Here is a 22175-nt window from a genome sequence, read left to right as displayed (position 1 = left end):
ATCAAACAAGCAAACGACGGAATGCTTTTTCTGAAACAAGACCTTAACTTTGTGGCGCATGGGTCGCTTGTTTACTTGAGGGATCAGCTATTAGCGCTGCGCTACCGCAGTGTAGCATTATGATGCTAACGGAGTCCTGGCTAACACCGCAAACTCCGGACATGAGTGTGGAGCTGCCCGGTTTCCAGATGCTGCGGGCGGACAAGACAAGAGACAGCGGTGAGAGGAAAGGAGGGGGGCTGGCAGTGTTTGTTAAAGACAGTTGTGGTATCCCTGCACATTGCTGTGAAAGAACAACTCTGCAACGGAGACATTGAGCTATTAGCCGTTAGCATCCGTGGAGGCAGCCTGCGACTCTCTGTGGTCCGGAGACTGCAAACGCAATCTCCGAGAGCTCTTCTTCTAATATCAGGGGACTTTAATCATGTCTCGCTGGACTCCACACTGCCCACCTTCACCCAGTATGTGACCTGCCCCACCGTAGGCAATAAAACATTGTACTTAATGTATGCCAATGAAAAAGTGGCATACAGTTCATCACCTCCCCCTGCCCAGGGAAGATCTGATCGTAACCTAGTGTGCCTTGTCCCTGTGTGCAGCCCTTAGTGTGCAGTGCAGAGATGCTTCGCAGAGGGCATAATCAAGCAAATAAATGACAGAATGCTTTTTATTTCATGTCGACGTACAATTTATGTATAGTTGACCGGGAAATTAAAGCAGCGATCACTTGGACTATTCCGTAGCACCCCTCTCACAGTCGTACATCCCTCCAGGTAACCATTCACAAGTCTTGTACAATAGAGCGGGACATTATGTTTACTCTCAGAGGAATTCACCCAAGAAGGCATGTAAGTTCCTGCACTGCACTGGCCTTCACCACATTTAGTATAACGTAAGAATGAATACATTTTCTTCTATTCTTATTTCCAGTACAGTAAAAAACTCATTAATTTACAGTTTCTGACAAAATGTAGGAGCCCGAAATTGTGTCTACTTTCATCTTACAGTCCAGCAACAAAGAACACATTTTCGTTTCATACTTTTCTTATATTCCGTTACAAAGCTAGCCTTAGCCTTGCCGTCGCCTCGGCCACCATTGATTACGTGGCTCTAATATTAGAGCCACGTAATTGCGCATTGATTTTCCGGTATGGTTGTGCGTAAGTGCTGCATATAATACAATATGTTCAATGGGAGAAACTTAGTCATTTAACTCTACAGCCGAGTAATTATCCCAATAGCCTTTTTCCAGTAAGCAGGATTAACAGACTGTCAAACCATGAAGTCATAGTGCAACACCAAGTTGCAATTTCAGTAAACTCATCTGAATTAGATCGTGACAGATGTTCCGAATTTTCAGCTTTTGATGTTCATCCTTATAAGCACGCATGTGCCTTTTTAAACGCATGTATAGTTGTATCTACAATACCAGGATTTAGTAATACAGTGGGGTATACAAAGAGCCACATGAGACTGTTAAGCAGTCAGTAAACCCAGCACTGCAGACTGAAAGACAAACCCCATGAACTGAAAACTGACCTTAAATATGAGTGCGGAAATCCGCGGTGAAGAGATAATAATATTGATTAGGAGAGAGGGACGCAGCTGGGAGAAACAAGACACAGGTGAATTGAATCAAACAAGTATGACCAGTGGAAGCAAAAGCAAGTGCACAAAAGACTAGAGGTCAACAATATAAAGCAGTAACCAACTAAAGATAGGACACAGAAATGCAGACTTTGCACTAGGAACACAGAATGGCAGGAGAACAGCCTCAAAGAGTAAAGAAATGAATAAACAACAGTATATGCAGAAAATGAAGAATAAAGTTAAAAGACAGCGTGGTCTTCAAGAACCCAGAGTACGATACAAAAATGTCGTTTTATTCAAGTGAACAAAACAATGTAGACCATGTTCATTTTTTTTAATAAGTTGGAAAAAAAATAAAAACTGATGACAGCATTTAAAATAAACAAAGATGAATAACATAGATGGGAACATTTAACAATGGAATTGTAACATTATCAAAACTGATTTTTCAGATATGCAGAGTAGACGATGTGGAGATTCAAATTTTTAACTTGGGTGTGTATTTGAAATATGAAAATATTGGTTGACATCGTTGACATACTGTTATTAAAGATAGGAATATGTATGAAGAGTAGATTCAAAAGCTCTATTAACAGAACTATAACCTGTTAGAATCTGACATTTATTTCAGATGTATTCTGTAACTGTTCACAGTCTCAATACTTACAGTGATGACAGATTGTTTCCAAAAGTGCTCAGTCACAATTTTCAGAAGACTAACATGGAATTTTTGATTTATTTAAATATAGAAACCTGTTGAAAGTAATAATTTAAATTTTTGTCTTTGTAGGATCACAGTAATATATAGATTTCTAATATATTCCAAGTTTGTCTATGAAAAAACACCAGCAAGCAGGGTATGTCCTACAACTATCGTATCACTGTAAATGACTAAGACTATAATCGAACTCTCTTCCTTAAACAATGAGAAACATGAAGTGTACTCAGGAGCAGATTCGAGCGCAGGCTCAGAGTGAAGTTAACAGAAAACGTTCTTTACATCATAACCATCATCATCATCATTTATTTATATAGCACTTTACAAACACACCTGTTAGACCAAAGTGCTGTACAATAGAAATATAAATATAGTAATAAAATAGAAAAAAACAGACAAGTATGTGTATGTGATGCAAAAGGTAAAATTAAAAACAAGGCTAGAATGCATGAATGTTAACTTTGAGTTCTACAACTAGGAGCAAAATGCTATGAACATGGACTACGGTAGTTCATAGTAGAGGGAACAGTAACATGATCTGTGGCTGCTGGAGCTTGGCAAGTGAAACAGTGGTGTGAGAGTTGATGGTGGAGCGGCACTGTGGGACCCATTTTTGTGTTGTTACCTTATGTGTGCCGCTACGGGTCACCTTTTGTGTTTTTACGTATGGTGTATTTATGGAAATGTATTTAAGATAAACGTAACTCGAGCCAGGTGTTTTTGGTCAGAACAAGCAGTTTGTAAACTCTGCGCTGTTATGATAAATGACATTGGATAAAGAGAAGCAAATAAAACTGATGAATACAAAAACAATCTTAGCCGTACAAGACAAGTATAGCTTGAGTTGGGCTGTCACAAGTTTAATTCATAACAGTTACATTGCCTCACCCCTGCCATCAAACACTTCACTGGCTTCAAGTGTAGGCATAGCCTCTACAGGTACTGCAACAGAGGGAGAGCAGAGTCAGGAGGGTCTTGGAAGAAGTTCAGAAAAGATCCAAATAGGCAGTCTGAACAGTCTTACTTGTTTGCAGGTGGAGTAATGCACGAATGGATAAAAAAGAGTGAGAGGTTGTCAGCTGTTGAGGAGCAAATGGAGATCCGTGTCCAGGGGAGTGAGGCTATTGCGAGTGTGAAAGGTTGTCCAGGAAGTAACTAAGAAGACATGAACAGAGAGGTAAGTACTAGAGCTTTGAGCAACATGAAGCCAGTAACTAACATAGGTTAACAGATAATATGGCAAAGACTGGTTGTGAACGGTGGTCTTAAATACAGCTGGCTTGATTTGTCTCAGGTGGTGATCCTCGGTGGAGTGATGAAGTAGAGCAGGCACTGTGGAAAAATAGTTGTGACTCAACCAGACCATTACAAAGTATGGCCTGGAGGATTTTCATCTCAAGGTGCAAGAACATTCTTAATGACTGTACACAGCAGCTGCTGATGGACGATGTTGGGCCAGATGTGCTACAGTTAGCGTTAAGGAGGTATAATCAAAGCAAGATCGAAAACATTTAACATTTAAAATGTTTAAGGGGAATATGGCCTGAAAATATAACATGAATTAAGAAGTATTTTTTTGATATCTTTGAGGTTGGAGACAATGCAGAGAAGCCTTCAGTGGGCAAGAGGAAGACTGATCAATGTAACTGCAGCAGATCAACTTCTGCGTGACTCGACTGAATTGATTCAGGAGGTCGAACTGTCTACTCAGCATGGCCAACAAGGTAAGCACATATTGTGTCGATCCCTTGACTCATCAAAAGTGTGAAATAAATTATGACTCTGTCTTAACCTATTTTCCAAATACACCAAACGCTTATATATTTTCAGGCTGTTTTGGATACCAGGCACCAGTGGTTTTCAACAGAGGTAGAGGTAGACCCCTTTACCTTATCACTCGGGAACAGCTTTCATTCCTGAAGTCATGTGGATTCACTGCACTTCAGATGGCTGATATTTTGAATGTTTCACTTCGTACAATTCGAAGACGTCTGCGGTCAGTGACTTTTGAAACCAGTGTGACTTTCAGTTCTTTGTGACACACACTCACTGTTTATTCAAATTAAATGGTATTGTGAATTTGTAAAAATAAGTTAATTTGAATGTGCACCACTAGTCAAGTAATGAAGTGTGTTGTTATGGTAGTGATAAAATAATCATGGTTTTTTTTGTCTGATTTCAGACAGTATCATTTCACCCGTGCATCAATGTATGCGGAACTGACTGACAGTGCCTTGGATGAACATGTGCAGGACATTGTTGCTGGCAATGAACAAATTGGTCCTGAGGCTGTCAGAGCCTCCCTGCAAGTACGTGGACTACGTGTACAGCGAAGGAGGGTTCGAGCAAGCATGTTACGGATGAATCCTGGAGCAGCTGCCCTTAGAGCAGTTTTGCGGAGACCAGAACGAAGAACATATCAGGTTGCAGGTCCAAACTCATTGTGGCACATTGATGGAAATCACAAGCTGATACGGTAACCAACCACACTGATTTATTGAACACTTATTTTGACCAAAGTGAAATTCAGCATTACATCAAATATAATTGTTGAACAATAAGACACGTCCACTAGAGCCAGGCCCTGGGATGGGCAGTCCTCTAACACAACTGGTTATGTTTAAAGGGGAAGATGAGAGAACACAGACAACACAAGCAACATACAGAGAAAAATTCAAACTTGACATGTAATAGTGCCATGTAAATCAATTAAGAGTGTGTTTTCCATTGTTTCAATAACAAAGCAGAAATAATATTTTTCTTCTTATGGACCACGGTTTTAGGTGGAGGATAGTCATTCATGGGGCTATTGATGGATACAGTCGTCTTATGGTCTTCCTTCATGCCTCAAACAACAACCATAGCAGTACCGTTTTATCAAGTTTCATCAGAGCCGTGGTATCCTATGGTGTACCCCGAGGGTCCGGACAGACAGAGAGGGGAAAACAATGCTGTCTGCCTGATGATGAACATTTTCAGAGGCTTTGATCGTGGAAGCGCCCTAAGAGTAAGGAGTACCCATTATCAGAGAATTGAGAGGCTCTGAGGTGATCTGTGGCAAGGAATGACCAATGTCTACTGTGATTTATTTCACCACCTGGAGGAGGAAGGCATCATTGACATTGACAATGAAATGCACCTTTGGGCTCTCCATTACATCTATCTCCCAAGGATCAACAGAGATTTGAAAGACTTCACTCAACAGTGGAACAATCATGGCTTGCGGACAGAGAGACACTTGAGCCCATTACAGATTTTTGTCCAAGGCAGCCTCGAGCAACAGGGCCGAGCCTCAACTGCCATGCAGGACATCTTTCAGACTAGAGCAGCTGCTGCTGATGGGACTATTGGTGGGACAGCTGATGGTAGTGTGACAGCCACTGAGAGTGAGATCACTGCTGCTCAGGTCTTAGGTACTGATTCTGGTGGTGGTGGTGCTCATGGTACAGATGAGCTGGGACTGCTGGTCGACTGGCCAGAGAGGATTACTGTGCCAGACATTGAATTGACTCTGGACGGACCGATGATGGAGCAAGTGGTAGAACTATTTAATCCACTAAGTGGCACCAGAGGGAGTCATGGTATTGAACTCAACACTGGCTTAATATACTTTCTGGACTCCACATATCACTGAGACAGTTCAATTATTGACTGAAACATAATAGCAGCAAGTGGAAAGACTTCAAAATATCTAGGTGACTGGATACATATAATGTGAAAAGTTATAATACGTGTTTACTATGTACCATTGAGTAGTGGAGATACAAGAACGAGCTGTGTGACACTGACAATAAAAAATGTTGAGTGATTTTTAAAGTGTATAAGATGGAAGTTGTGAAGTGGAAAGTTTACAACTGAAGCTGAATCTCGATAAAGTCAACTTGATTAATCTAAAAGTTACAGCTGTTGATATTGATAAATACAACTATAAAGCAGTGACAGTACATAATTAAAAAATAAAAAACTGTATAGTAGGTCTCGAAGTGGCTCAGTATAGTGTAGTAGATATAAAGTGGTTTAGCGTGTGTTTGATGTTGTGACAGTTCACAGCGAGCAGATTATGTTTTGCTTTGTACAGATTATGCTTTGTACAAACATAGTTCTGAAAATACTGGACTCCAGTGTAAAATGTGAATAAAAAAAGAGCAAGCAGTGATTTGCAAATGTCAAAGGCAAAGTTTATTCACAGTAGAACATAGAAAACATGTCAAATGTTTACACCGAGACTATGTCGTTAAAAATAAGTCCATTTTAATTTGATGGCAGCAATATGTTTCAAAACAGCTGGGATGGGGCAAGAGAAGGCTGGAAAAAGTGGTACTAAAAAGAAACAGCTGCAGGGATATTTTAAAAGTAACAGGTCAGTTACATGATTAGATATTAAAAGAGCGTCTTAGAGAAGCAGAGTTGCTCTGGAGGAAATATGGGCAGAGGTTGATCAATCTGCAAAAAAACTCCATTAACAAATTGTGCAACAATTTCAGAATAATGTTCCCAAGTGTAAAGTTGTAAAGACTTAAAATATTCCATCCTCTAGAGGCATAAAAATATATTTTATCAAAAGATTCAGTGACTGGAGAAATCTCTTTGCAGAAACAATGAGGCTAAAAGCCATGATGTCAGTGATCTTCAAACGCTCACAGGAAAGTTATCATCATGGAGCATTAAACAGACATGATTCTGTCATGGAAATCAGTGCATTTCCTGTATCCTTTGGAGCAACAGACCTGAGTCACACTTTTAGAGAGGTGCCTGATGAGGTGGATTGAGAGGAATATCATTGATGCATGGCAGTTTGTTCACTCACTTCCTCTCCACCACAGCTTCCGAAATGCGGCCAATCACAGAGCTTGCTCTCCTGATCCAAGAAGAACACATCAAAGTGCACTGCACTCACCTGAACTGACAGAACACCTGTCATTAACATTTTGGTGCATACACAAACTTGCTCAGAAAAAACAGCCTCCCCATCCACTTCTTGTGTACAGCCTCTGTTTTGATCTTCCAGTTCAGCAAATGTATATATGTGGGTGTCCAGGTATTTGTATTCCTCCACCACATCATATCAGCGGGTTCAGTATCTTATACTTTTGTCAAGATAATGCACACTGCAGCCGACAGTTATGAGAAAGAAGCCATAACCAAGTTACATGGATTCTTTTTTTTAATTACTTCATGTCATACAGGTAAACTAGTTATGTTATGTGCAACGCTGTCATGTGCCACTCTCTGGTTTTATGTTTCAAATTCATGTAAGACATCCAGAGTACTCTGATGACATTGACAAGGACATCTCCAGTTTACATGGGAAACAATTATTTCATGTTCTTGAGATTATTTATTTACACTTTTTCAGAAAACGTACATACAGATCCGATTCAAAACTACATATCTACTTCTTTAATGCATGTTGAAAGGGCAAAAATACTCCTGAGATACTGTTAACATTATTAAATTTGAAGGCTATTATACAGTGGTATTACTTTAAACTGAGTAAAATGGTATTTTAATAAAAGTTAAGGTCTCCGTTTTTTTCAGAAAAAGCATACTGTCATTTATTTGCTTTTATTATTTATTTATATGCCCTCCGCAGACCATCTCTGCACTGCGTGGGTGATTGGTGGCTCCGTGCACACTAAGGGCTGCACACAGAGACAAGGAGCACTAGGTTACGATCAGATCTTCCCTGGGCAGGGGGAGATGATGAACTGTATGCCACTTTTTCATTGGCATACATTAAGTACAATGTTTTATTGCCTACGGTGGGGCAGGTCACATACTGGATGAAGGTGGGCAGTGTGGAGTCCAGCGAGACATGATTAAAGTCCCCTGATATTAGAAGAAGAGCTCTCGGAGATTGCGTTTGCAGTCTGCGGACCACAGAGAGTCACAGGCTGCCTCCACGGATGCTAACGGCTAATAGCTCAATGTCTCTGTTGCAGAGTTGTTCTTTCACAGCAATGTGCCCAGGGATACCACAACTGTCTTTAACAAACACTGCCAGCTCCCCTCCTTTCCTCTCACCGCTGTCTCTCGTCTTGTCCAGCCGCAGCAGCTGGAAGCCGGGCAGCCTACTCACCGAGGGAGTACCGGGCAGTGTCGGGGTACTGCCACTGTGACCGGGTTAGCGTCATTAGCTCCTCAATCATATCAGGGAGCGATCTCACGTTTACAGTGATTACAGGAAGGAGAGATGGAGTGTAAGGTGTAATTCTCGGGAGACATCACCCCCGTCTCTTCCCTCACTGGGGACATAGGGTCTGTCTGCCGGTAGCGCAGCTGCAGGGCGCAGCGCTAACAGCTGATCCCTAACGTAAACAAAGGAGCCATGCGCCGAGTGTCTAAATACGGGTGAAAAAAGAGAAGACAAAAGAAGAGAAAAGTCAACATAACTAGCACGGAGCGGTAATGCATGACGGCAGAATGTGATTGCTAAGACATAAGTTAAAGGTTAAGAGAAGTAAAGAAAGAAGCTCAGAAATGAGCAGAGCTAGCTCTGCTCATTACCTGTTAGCTGCCATAACCGGTACCACAGTTAAGGTTTCAGAAAAAGTATTCTGTCGTTTGTTTGCTTGATCATGCTTTAAACACATCAAAATGCATAGTGGGATTATAATGCAAGTCAATACTGTGACAAGCAATGGTACCGAATAGGCAATCACTTAGCAGCAAGGTGAATCGGTGATGCATTAGTGTGGTCTGCGCTTCCTCTTCTTTGATCGGGTGAAATGAGTTGAAAGTAATTGGATGAGGGAACCATGGGGAGTGCCCTGCATAATTTCAATAAACGCCGTTTTAAACGCCGTTACAGCTGGCACAGAACGCCGTAAAAACGCCGTTTTATACATCTTTGAACGGCGTTTTCTGCCGAGTGGTGGAAAAACGGCATTTCCATCTGTCTTTGAACGCCGCTTTTACGTCACTCGGATGGTGCGTCAGGGCGCCATGTGAGTCGGAAAAAGCGGCGTTTTGTCGAAACAGAACGCCCTTTTTTCGGCATTTTGAATAATTAAACGGCGTTTTTTACGTCATTTCTTAACCAAACAGGTTAGAAAAGTGGCGAATTTTGGCACTAATGGCTTGCCATATTTCGCTCGCCTCTATCGCATTCGGTGTGAACACAATCAGTTTGAATAAGAGTAAACATTTACTCACCAAGTCAGTGTATCAGGTAAAGATCCACAGCAATGACAACAATAATATCTTGAGCTGGCGTTTCTCCAGGTTTGCTCAACATGTTCCATAAAAATGCACCGTGAACATGCGGACTGATCCGAGAGGAGGAGGACGGTAGTGACGTGGCATTTTCAAACACATCTTTCATCCTTCCGCACTGAGAAGCAAAACTTCCAGCTTACTTAGTTTTTCTAAGTTAAGACAACTCAAATAAATGGAGTTTATCAGCGTTTTTGCATAAAAAGTACTGGTAACTTATTTAAATTGAGTTCTAATAACAAATTGATAAAAATTGAGTTCAGCCTATTTAATATTTTTAATTAAACACAATATTACATTTTACAGTGTGTAGTGGAAGCTCCTGTTAACCTCTTGTTGTGTTGTTAGTGTGGAAATAATCTTATACACTGAACCAAAATCAACTTATAATATTCAAATTTAAAAAGAGATTTTACTCTCTACCTTCTAACTACACATGTAGAAAATTATAAAATAGAAAAAAAACAGAAAATAAATGAAACATATTTATTGAATTTAAATTCATACAGTACCGATCATATCATTTGTATCAATTTAGACCAATACAGTAAAGATAACTGTTGTTGTCCACACCAGTACGTCCTAATGTGAGTCGTGCTATCAGATACTAAAGATCACATATTTCAAACTTTGTTCTCACTGCTCTTAAAAAAGTCTTTAAACAAAGGTTTTAAGAATGAATATAAGAAATACCTGACTATAAAGCACAGAACTCAAATATGAATATACCTCCATATACTTTTTGCTATAAGTAAGTACTGTACATGATATTATGATTTAATATTGTAACTGTACATAAAGCTGAGCATGTCTGATATTTGGGGAGCAGAGGAGCAAGAGTGGCTTCATAAAAAGCTTCTTCTTGGCTTTGCTGCTACAGCTCTCCTCACTGACCTGTAAGACAAGCACAAAAAGACAAAGTGATTTCCAACATGTAAAGATATTATGAGCTGAAGACATTTAATAATGTGAAGAATAAATCAGCCTGCATGGCAGCAGAATTACTGAGAGAGTAAAAACATAAGAGAAAACTGTTTAGTTTGGGGACATATAGATGGACAATACCATACTACAATAACAATATCATTCTGTATATGAAGCAGACAAACTTACACTAAACTCTGAACGGCCCTCGATGTGTATAAGATCGGTTTAAGTGCTGACCAGGATGAAGAGAGTTGTATTCATGAGTTTCATTCTGGTTGACTCCATGATTTGTGGAGGAGCCCGGACTGTGACTCTCAGACTGGATCGACCTGAAACATGAAATAAAAACAATAAACTCAAAAGTGAACTGATGTTTGTTTAAAATAATAATAAAAAGTATTTTACCAACCTGGTGAAGCACAAATCTGTGAAAGAGACAAATGTTATTACATGTTTGTGATGTAAATTGTTCCATTTGTATTTTGTGGCATGAGATCAGAATAAATGTATATGTTTGAATAATTAAAATGTATGTAGTAAATAAACTCTCTAACACAGAATGAAAAGAAGAGGCTCTTACACTTAAACTGTCTGCAGAGGTACAACAAGAGCAGGAGAATAATAATGAGAGAGACTCCACAAACCAGTCGAACAATCAACCACACAGGAGATGAAGAGCTGTCAGCTCCTGACACAGTTACTGTGACAACAAACAAAAATTAATTATTAATCAACTTTTTTATGTTTAATATTTCATAACATAACTTTATAAAAGATCCAGTTCATCTGTTTTCCTTGACTAGATTCTGAGTCAACTCCTGCTGTGTTTAAATGACTTGACTCCCCACAGTGAACACATCGACACAAGCCCAGTCTCTTAAAATGTCCTAACAAACTCACCAGTTTTGTTAATCTGAACTTCTTGGCTGTACTCTGTGTAGTAAACTGGGTTTCCTCTTCCTCCTCTGCACCTGTAGAGTCCTTCCTGTGAGACACTGATTTGTCCATTTGAGTGGAAAACTGCATCTTGTGTGGTCAGGGCTTCAGAGGATTTCTCATCTCTGTACCAGTAGTATTTCCATCCAGATGATGATGATGGGTTCACAGAGCAGGTCAGGGTCACACTGCCCCCTACTGGAACAGCTGTGTTATCAGCTCTCAGTTTGGCCTTTGGTTTATCTGCAGTTCAGTTTAGAAAAAGAACAAACAAATAAATGACTGAATCTAAATAATTTAAACAACTAGATGGAAATGGTGAACATAAACAATAAACTTTACACTCATTTTGAGTGACAATGTGAAACTTTTATATTTTCTTTGCTGTATTTAAAAAGTAATTTGTCATTGTCTGTTGACTCTGTGTTTAGGTTTTTGATTCTTTAAGATTCTGTTATTTTGTGGTTTTTCATGGTTTTGCCTTTTGTATTACTAGTTCCCTTTGTTATTCTTTAGCCCTCAGGTTTTGTCACTGTGCCTCTCGTGCTCCTTGTGTTACGTCTAGTGTTCCTTGTCTCTATTTTCATGTATTTCCTGTTTTACTTTGACAGTCCCATGTCCTGCGTCAGCGTATTCTGTTTTGCTTCCTCGCTGTCTCATCTCGTCAGATTAGGTTCACCTGTGCCTCCCTGTATTCCCTCGTTACCCACTGTATATGTTGTGTGTTTCCCTTTGTTCCCTGTTGGTTCATCTGCGTTTTTCCTGCTTATCACAAACTGCATTTCCCATGTCTCAGGTCTTTATTTTTTTTATAGTTGTTATCCCACCCACGATGTGGGACAGAGAGACTCCGCAGGTGTTTCCTTCCTGCTGCTGTCAGACTCCACAACAAAGACTTGGCAGCTGACCAAACACACACATCCACACATGTGCAATAACACTAAGTACAATTCTCTTTTCTGAAAACATTGTATTTTACTCAGTTGTATATAGCATTTCCATTCTATTGTATACAGTATTTTATTTTATTCTATTCTATTGTATGGTACAGTGGTCCCTCGCTTTAACGTGGGTCAACTTTCGCGCCCCTCTGTTTCACGGATATTTTTTGTGCAGTTTTAATGCTTTTTAATTTTTTATTTATTTATTTTTTACAGTGCATTGTGTTCTGCGTGGTGATTGGCTGTAGACCATTGTCAGTCAATCTCGTGCAGTGTCTCCTGTACAGAATGAGTTCAGCTTGTCAAATTTACATAAATCTTTGATCTCTAGCAGTGAGACTGAAGTGCTGTACTGTATGTGTGTAAGTTTTCGCCCCAACAAACACAACAATGTTGATGAAACATTTTGCACTATCAAAGGCAACCTCAGTATGCTAGCCTCCTGCTGTAGGTGACTGGTGGTGGTGAGGATAGTAGTCATAGCAACAGTAACATTATTTTGATGTTTTTCTTTTCTTCCCTCGATTCTCCTCCATCTGCCGCTTTGCCCTGATATCTTTTTGACATGAAGCTGGTGTGGCTCCAACCCTGAATATTTTCACTAAAGCTCCAAATCTGATTGGTCATCCTTGGTTTTTGTATTAGACCCGGTCATGTGTCTCTTTTATTTTAACAAATGGCAGTGCTTTCTGAGATCGCAGGCCAGAATGATTTATTCTTTCTTATAAATATTGTAGATTTGTTGCTAATTGTTGGAAATTATTATTATTATTGTTATTTTTATTATTATTATTATTAGTAGTAGTAGTAGCAGTATTTCTGTTTATTTCTGTAAGTATTGTCCTCAGGTGCTGTAGCAGCAGAGTAGCATTGCCGTCACTATACCAGGTGAAAGTTCATGACACAAAGTGATGTCAAACTGTCCAATAATTATTGTGTGTCCACTGTGTGGGTGTCCTGGGTCCTCTCCATTCATACTCCCACTCCCACTCCCCAGTGGTTTCACCTCCTTCCTGCACCTCACATGTCAGAGTGATCGTCTCATCTCTGAATATCTGAGGCCAGTTGGGTTGTTGTTTTACAACAACTTTATTGGGAACTGTTTACACATATTAACAATTGACATACAAATAGAAACATGAAATCAACACAGAAAACTTAACATTGTTTGTTTAATAATCATGAGTGAATGTATATTTCAAACTAAATGACTGAACTCACAGGTTATCTCAATGGTGACATCATCACTTCTAGCAGTGTAGTAAACTGGGTTTCCTCTTGTTCCTCTGCAGCTGTAGATTCCTCCTTGAGATACTCTGATATCTCTGTTTTGTTGATCTCTGATTTGAACTTCAGGGGTTGTTTGGGTTCGTCTGAACCACTCATATTCCCATCCATCAGAGCTCTGCACAGAGCAGGTCAGTGTCACACTGCCCCCTACTGGTATGATTGTTGTTCCTGCTTTCAGTGTGGCCCTGGGTTTATCTGCTGTTATGAAAAAGAAGGGAAGACAATGTACACTCGTGGCCAAAAGTTTTGAGAATGACACAAATATTAGTTTTCAGAAAGTTTGCTGCTAAACTGCTTTTAGATCTTTGTTTCAGTTGTTTCTGTGATGTAGTGAAATATAATAACAAGCACTTCATACGTTTCAAAGGCTTTTATCGACAATTACATGACATTTATGCAAAGAGTCGGTATTTGCAGTGTTGGCCCTTCTTTTTCAGGACCTCTGCAATTCGACTGGCATGCTCTCAATCAACTTCTGGGCCAAATCCTGACTGATAGCAACCCATTCTGCCATAATCACTTCTTGGAGTTTGTCAGAATTAGTGAGTTTTTGTTTGTCCACCTGTTGAGGATTGACCACAAGTTCTCAATGAGATTAAGATCTGGGGAGTTTCCAGGCCATGGACCCAAAATTTCAATGCTTTGTTCCCCGAGCCACTTAGTTATCACTTTTGCCTTATGGCACGGTGCTCCATCGTGCTGGAAAATGTATTGTTCTTCACCAAACTGTTGTTGGATTGTTGGAAGAAGTTGCTGTTGGAGGATGTTTTGGTACCATTCTTTATTCATGGCTGTGTTTTTGGGACAAAATTGTGAGTGAGCCCACTTCCCTGGATGAGAAGCAACCCCACACATGAATGGTCTCAGGATGCTTTACTGTTGGCATGACACAGGACTGATGGTAGTGCTCACCTTTTCTTCTCCGGACAAGCCTTTTTCCAGATGCCCCAAACAATTGGAAAGAGGCTTCATCTGAGAATATGACTTTGCCCCAGTCCTCAGCAGTCCATTCACCATACTTTCTGCAGAAGATCAATCTGTCCCTGATGTTTTTTTTGGCAAGAAGTGGCTTCTTTGCTGCCCTTCTTGACACCAGGCCATCTTCCAACAGTCTTCGCCTCACTGTGCGTGCAGATGCACTCACACCTGCCTGCTGCCATTCCTGAGCAAGCTCTGCACTGGTGGCACTCCGATCCCGCAGCTGAATCCTCTTTAGGAGACAATCCTGGCGCTTGCTGGACGTTCTTGGACGCCGTGAAGCCTTCTTAACAAGAATTGAACCTCTTTCCTTGAAGTTCTTGATGATCCTATAAATTGTTGATTTAGGTGCAATCTTAGTAGCCACAATATCCTTGCCGGTGAAGCCATTTTTATGCAACGCAATGATGGCTGCACGGGTTTCTTTGCAGGTCACCATGGTTAACAATGGAAGAACAATGATTTCAAGCATCACCCTCCTTTTAACATGTCAAGTCTGCCATTCCAACCCAATCAGCCTGACATAATGATCTCCAGCCTTTTGCTCGTCAACATTCTCACCTGAGTTAACAAGACGATTACTGAAATGGTCTCAGCAGGTCCTTTAATGACAGCAATGAAATGCAGTGGAAAGTTTTTTGGGGGATTAAGTTAATTTTTGTCACGGTCCTGGGTCGGTTCGACCCAGCATTTTGAGTTCCTTAGGTTTTGGTTTATTTCTGCATTATGGATTAGTTCTTATTCTCGGGTGATGCTGTTTTGATTGTGATTGTATTGTTTCTTTAAGCTATCCGATGATGATGATGATGATGACGATGATGATGATGATGATGATGATTATTATTATTTCTGGTTTGGGTTTCGTTATCTTGCCCTCATGTTTAGTTTAGGTTGCCTGTGCTTAGTCTTCTCTGTCTGTCCATGATGTCTTTATGCCTACTTATGAGTCTGTGTCTCTGTCTGTCATGTGCTTCCTGTTTTATTTTGTAGGTCTGTGTCCTATGTCAGTGTGTTCAGCTTTGTGCTCCCTGTCTCGTCAGTGTAATCAGCGTCAGCCGTGTCTCCCAGCTGTTTCCTCTTCGCTCCGTTCGCCTCTTGTATTTAGTGTCTGTGTCTTCCCCTACTCGGTGTCGCGTCGTTAACGTCTGTTCACCCTCACTTCTTCTGTGTGTTCTGTTCGCCAGCCTGTCAACCTCCCTAGTTATTCTGTTTCCCTAGTTTAGTTAGTGTTTTCCTGTTCTGTTTTGTACCAGCAATAAAGCTGTGTATTTTGAGTTACTTCTGCTTCCGTGAGTCCTGCATTTCGGGTCCTCTCTTCCTGCCTGCCTGCACACAGCCATGACAGAACGACGCGACCACAAGATGGACCCAGCGGACTCAGGTTTTGCCACGAAGGAGGAAATGCTCAAGCAGTTGAAGGATTTCTGCCGAAGCGTAATCCACGCTGCAGACAATCCCAAGAGACTTATTCAGGTAGTGTTTTTTGATCACTTATTGTCATCCACAACTTTGACCGTCAGTTTTATGGACATAAAAAGGTTAAAACAAATAATCACAGGTCTGAGAGCGAGACTCTGCTCGAACTATTTAATATGGGCAGTCCAGGAAAGAAGATTCAGCTGCCCTCCTGGAGGCCCTCGCCTCTTGGTATTCGCGGCACCAGCGACCTTTTCCATCATTATTTGTTGCCAAATCACTCGATCCGCCTTTAAGGATGAAACTGCACCCTCACCATCCTCAACCCCTCACACCTCCACCCTCGTCTGTAGTAGCTCACTTAGCTGCCCAGCCTCCAGTAGCTCACTTAGCTGCCCAGCCTCCAGTAGCTCACTTAGCTGCCCAGCTCCCAGTAGCTCACTTAGCTGCCCAGCTCCCAGTAGCTCACTTAGCTGCCCAGCTCCCAGTAGCTCACTTAGCTGCCCAGCTCCCAGTAGCTCACTTAGCTGCCCAGCTCCCAGTAGCTCACTTAGCTGCCCAGCTCCCAGTAGCTCACTTAGCTGCCCAGCTCCCAGTAGCTCACTTAGCTGCCCAGCTCCCAGTAGCTCACTTAGCTGCCCAGCTCCCAGTAGCTCACTTAGCTGCCCAGCTCCCAGTAGCTCACTTAGCTGCCCAGCTCCCAGTAGCTCACTTAGCTGCCCAGCTCCCAGTAGCTCACTTAGCTGCCCAGCTCCCAGTAGCTCACTTAGCTGCCCAGCTCCCAGTAGCTCACTTAGCTGCCCAGCTCCCAGTAGCTCACTTAGCTGCCCAGCTCCCAGTAGCTCACTTAGCTGCCCAGCTCCCAGTAGCTCACTTAGCTGCCCAGCTCCCAGTAGCTCACTTAGCTGCCCAGCTCCCAGTAGCTCACTTAGCTGCCCAGCTCCCAGTAGCTCACTTAGCTGCCCAGCTCCCAGTAGCTCACTTAGCTGCCCAGCTCCCAGTAGCTCACTTAGCTGCCCAGCTCCCAGTAGCTCACTTAGCTGCCCAGCTCCCAGTAGCTCACTTAGCTGCCCAGCTCCCAGTAGCTCACTTAGCTGCCCAGCTCCCAGTAGCTCACTTAGCTGCCCAGCTCCCAGTAGCTCACTTAGCTGCCCAGCTCCCAGTAGCTCACTTAGCTGCCCAGCTCCCAGTAGCTCACTTAGCTGCCCAGCTCCCAGTAGCTCACTTAGCTGCCCAGCTCCCAGTAGCTCACTTAGCTGCCCAGCTCCCAGTAGCTCACTTAGCTGCCCAGCTCCCAGTAGCTCACTTAGCTGCCCAGCTCCCAGTAGCTCACTTAGCTGCCCAGCTCCCAGTAGCTCACTTAGCTGCCCAGCTCCCAGTAGCTCACTTAGCTGCCCAGCTCCCAGTAGCTCACTTAGCTGCCCAGCTCCCAGTGTCACCTGTGTCCCCAGTAGTCCAGGCCCCAGTGCAGTCACCTGCAGTTCAGCCTTCCCCAGTGCAGTCACCTGCTTCACCACCGTTAGCAGCCAAGCTCCCACCTGAACCATTAGCCCAGGTCCCGGTAGCCGCTCAGTCCCCTAGTCAGCGACACATTAGCTCACCTGGTCCTCTACACATTCAGCCAGGGGTCCCTATACCCTCTGGCTCTACAGCAACACTTGCTGGAAGCTCAGATGAGTTCGTCCCGCACTCCGCGGCTTCCATGCCGCCACCTGCCTTCTCCGCTGGAGGGTCCGAGGGGCCCGTTCAGCAACCCGTCTCCCCTGGAGGGTCCGAGGGACCGCTCCGGCCTTCGTCTCATGTCTCCGCTGGAGGGTCCGGGGGGCCCGTTCAGCAACCCGTCTCCGCTGGAGGGTCCGAGGGACCGCTCCGCCTCGCCTCATGTCTCCGCTGGAGGTCCGGGGCCCGTTCAGCAACCCGTCTCCGCTGGAGGGTCCGAGGGACCGCTCCGGCCTTCGTCTCATGTCTCCGCTGGAGGGTCCGAGGGGCCCGTTCAGCAACCCGTCTCCGCTGGAGGGTCCGAGGGACCGCTCCGGCCTTCGTCTCATGTCTCCGCTGGAGGGTCCGAGGGGCCCGTTCAGCAACCCGTCTCCGCTGGAGGGTCCGAGGACCGCTCCGGCCTTCGTCTCATGTCTCCGCTGGAGGGTCCGAGGGACCGCTCCGACGCCGTCTCATGTCTCCGCTGGAGGTCCGAGGGGGCCGTTCAGCAACCCGTCTCCGCTGGAGGGTCCGAGGGACCGCTCCGGCCTTCGTCTCATGTCTCCGCTGGAGGGTCCGAGGGGCCCGTTCAGCAACCCGTCTCCGCTGGAGGGTCCGAGGGACCGCTCCGGCCTTTGTTTCATGTCTCCGCTGGAGGGCCCGAGGGACCGCTCCGGCCTTCGTTTCATGTCTCTGCTGGAGGGTCCAAGGGACCGCTCCGGCCTGCAGCACCACCGCCTCCGGCTTCTACGCCGCCGCCAGCTGCAGCCTCACCATCCTCACCAGCTGCAGCGCCTCCACCTCCGGCTTCCACGCCGTCGCCGCCTGCAGCGTCTCCGGCTTCCACGCCGCCGCCAGCTGCAGCCTCACCATCCTCGCCTGCTGCAGCGCCTCCGTCTCCGGCTTCCACGCCGTCGCCAGCTGCAGCGCCTCCGGCTTCCACGCCGTCGCCAGCTGCAGCCTCATCATCCACGCCAGCTGCAGCCTCATCATCCACGCCAGCTGCAGCCTCATCATCCACGCCAGCTGCAGCCTCATCATCCACGCCAGCTGCAGCCTCATCATCCACGCCAGCTGCAGCCTCATCATCCACGCCAGCTGCAGCCTCATCATCCACGCCAGCTGCAGCCTCATCATCCACGCCAGCTGCAGCCTCATCATCCACGCCAGCTGCAGCCTCATCATCCACGCCAGCTGCAGCCTCATCATCCACGCCAGCTGCAGCCTCATCATCCACGCCAGCTGCAGCCTCATCATCCACGCCAGCTGCAGCCTCATCATCCACGCCAGCTGCAGCCTCATCATCCACGCCAGCTGCAGCCTCATCATCCACGCCAGCTGCAGCCTCATCATCCACGCCAGCTGCAGCCTCATCATCCACGCCAGCTGCAGCCTCATCATCCACGCCAGCTGCAGCCTCCGTGTCCTCATCCTCGTCTGGTCCAGCCTCCGTGTCCTCATCCTCGCCTGGTCCAGCCTCCGTGTCCTCATCTCGTCTGGTCCAGCCTCCCGTGTCCTCATCCTCGTCTGGTCCAGCCTCCGTGTCCTCATCCTCGTCTGGTCCAGCCTCCGTGTCCTCATCCTCGTCTGGTCCAGCCTCCGTGTCCTCATCCTCGTCTGGTCCAGCCTCCGTGTCCTCATCCTCGTCTGGTCCAGCCTCCGTGTCCTCATCCTCGTCTGGTCCAGCCTCCGTGTCCTCATCTCGTCTGGTCCAGCCTCCGTGTCCTCATCCTCGTCTGGTCCAGCCTCCGTGTCCTCATCCTCGTCTGGTCCAGCCTCCGTCTCCTCATCCTCGTCTGGTCCAGCCTCCGTCTCCTCATCCTCGTCTGGTCCAGCCTCCGTCTCCTCATCCTCGTCTGGTCCAGCCTCCGTCTCCTCATCTGCTGCATCAGCAGCAGCCGTCTCCTCATCTGCTGCATCAGCAGCAGCCGTCTCCTCATCTGCTGCATCAGCAGCAGCCGTCTCCTCATCTGCTGCATCAGCAGCAGCCGTCTCCTCATCTGCTGCATCAGCAGCAGCCGTCTCCTCATCTGCTGCATCAACCACGCCGTCGTCCGGTCCGGCTTCAGCTTCGCCCACGCCGTCGTCGTCGTCTGGTCCGGCTTCATCGTCGTCTGGTCCGGCTCTCGCATCAGCTGCCTCTTCTGGTCCAGCCTCCGCCTCGCCTGGTGCTGCGGGGGCCACGCAGCCTTCAGGTCCCCAACTGCCGCCTCAACATCGTCGGTCATCTGCCAGGCGGCTTCTTGGGCATCTTCGCCACTGTGGACGACCTCCTGAACGCCGTCACCGCCTTCCGCGTGGCCGGCCTCCGGACTTGAATTGCCGCCGCCGTTGCCATCCGCACGGTCGGCCCCCTGAACTGCTTTCTCGCTGCCGTTGCCGCCCGCACGGTCAGCCCCTGAACTGCTTTTCGCCGCCGCCGTTGCCACCCGCACGGTCGGCCCCTGAACTGTCCCTCGCCACTGCCTACCTGCGTGGCTCGCCTTCAGACCTGCCCGCTACCGCTGCCTTTCACACGGTCGGCCTCCGAACTGAACTGTTTTGGCCTCCTGTGCGGTCGGCCTCGGGTCGGCCTCCCGAACTGTTTGTTAGATCTGTGTTTCTTGACCGCCTGGGTTTTTGGTTTGTGTTTGGACTCTGTCCCTCCGTCCCTGACCCCCACCGCCCGCCCTGGTCGGGTCGTTTTCTTTTTTTGGTCTGTTTCTGTTGGGCTGTCTGGGGCCAGCCCTTGAGGGGGTACTGTCACGGTCCTGGGTCGGTTCGACCCAGCATTTTGAGTTCCTTTAGGTTTTGGTTTATTTCTGCATTATGGATTAGTTCTTATTCTCGGGTGATGCTGTTTTGATTGTGATTGTATTGTTTCTTTAAGCTATCCGATGATGATGATGATGATGATGATGATGATGATGATGATGATGATTATTATTATTATTTCTGGTTTGGGTTTCGTTATCTTGCCCTCATGTTTAGTTTAGGTTGCCTGTGCTTAGTCTTCTTCTGTCTGTCCATGATGTCTTTATGCCTACTTATGAGTCTGTGTCTCTGTCTGTCATGTGCTTCCTGTTTTATTTTGTAGGTCTGTGTCCTATGTCAGTGTGTTCAGCTTTGTGCTCCCTGTCTCGTCAGTGTAATCAGCGTCAGCCGTGTCTCCCAGCTGTTTCCTCTTCGCTCCGTTCGCCTCTTGTATTTAGTGTCTGTGTCTTCCCCTACTCGGTGTCGGCGTCGTTAACGCCTGTTCACCCTCACTTCTTCTGTGTGTTCTGTTCGCCAGCCTGTCAACCTCCCTAGTTATTCTGTTTCCCTAGTTTAGTTAGTGTTTTCCTGTTCTGTTTTGTACCAGCAATAAAGCTGTGTATTTTGAGTTACTTCTGCTTCCGTGAGTCCTGCATTTCGGGTCCTCTCTTCCTGCCTGCCTGCACACAGCCATGACAATTTTCATGGCAAAGAAGCACTATGCAGTTCATCTGATCACTCTTCATAACATTCTGGAGTGTATGCAAATTGCTATTATAAAAACTTAGGCAGCAACTTTTCCAATTTCCAATATTTATATAATTCTCAAAACTTTTGGCCACGACTGTACACCTGATCCATTATAAAGGTTAAAAAAAAATCCCAAATTTTAAAAGATTTTTTCAGGTGACTCAAATTCCAACAAAATAAAATCTACAAATGTTTTCATTATATTGTTTTTTTCTTTCCTTGCAGTTTAAGACAATTTAAATGTTTGCCGTTTTTCTGTCTCAACATGGTGGCAGAGCTGCAGTAATTCAGGTTGTAGATCTCTAAATAATCACAGTATAAATGTTTGTCCAATCTCTGGCCTGAAGAAGTCACACTGGATATAAACTAATGCAGTTCACTGTTGAAGGAAACAATGATGGGCTCAGAGGGATCTGCCTAGTTTCAGGTTTAGATAACAGAAACATCATCACCTTAAATTTTATGAAGCTTTTGATGTTTCTTCTTCTCCTTATTTAAAATTAATTTAATCCACAGTTATTCTTGTTATATTTTAAAATACACACATGAAGTAATAATAAATGACAGTCTGTGAGTATTGTAATACTGTGTATACTATGAGCAAAGTACCCAGTAAAATGCAGTAGTCCTTGTTAAAGTTTCAAGTTTCAATGCATCAGAAAACAACAAGTTTCAGTGACAACATTCATTAAATGTACTCAGAATTTTATGATTCAAATAAATTTTATAAACATGAATCATCACATTATTGGTCACTGAGGACTTACCTAATACAGTTACAGAGACAGTATTACTGATCTTTGTATAATATGATCCCTTCCAGCGACCAGAGCACTGATATTCACCACTGTCACTTGAATATTTAATTTCTAATGTGTGCTCTTTGTGTGGATTGTAGCGGATAAATTCTCGACCATCTCTGATGTGTTTGTATTCCCAGTCAGTGTCTTCTCCTTCTTTCATGTCACATTTGAAGGTAACAA

The 22175-nt window shown here is 44.6% G+C and overlaps 2 protein-coding genes across 2 annotated transcripts in view; both read right to left on the bottom strand.

The window, feature by feature from the left end:
* The window catches only part of LOC120439145 (low affinity immunoglobulin gamma Fc region receptor II-like), a 97031-nt gene that overhangs the window by 52582 nt on the left and 22274 nt on the right, over positions 1–22175 (bottom strand). The window lies entirely within an intron of this gene.
* The window catches only part of LOC120439143 (Fc receptor-like protein 5), a 51824-nt gene continuing 40724 nt past the window's right edge, over positions 11076–22175 (bottom strand). Inside the window, exon 7 of the mRNA XM_039609891.1 lies at positions 11076–11150. The gene's annotated coding sequence lies outside the window, so the exon portion shown is untranslated. The remainder of the gene's footprint in view (positions 11151–22175) is intronic.

Source organism: Oreochromis aureus, linkage group 3 (genome assembly GCF_013358895.1).
Source record: "Oreochromis aureus strain Israel breed Guangdong linkage group 3, ZZ_aureus, whole genome shotgun sequence".
Lineage (NCBI taxonomy): Eukaryota > Metazoa > Chordata > Actinopteri > Cichliformes > Cichlidae > Oreochromis > Oreochromis aureus.
This window is presented reverse-complemented; position numbering and strand designations above follow the sequence as displayed.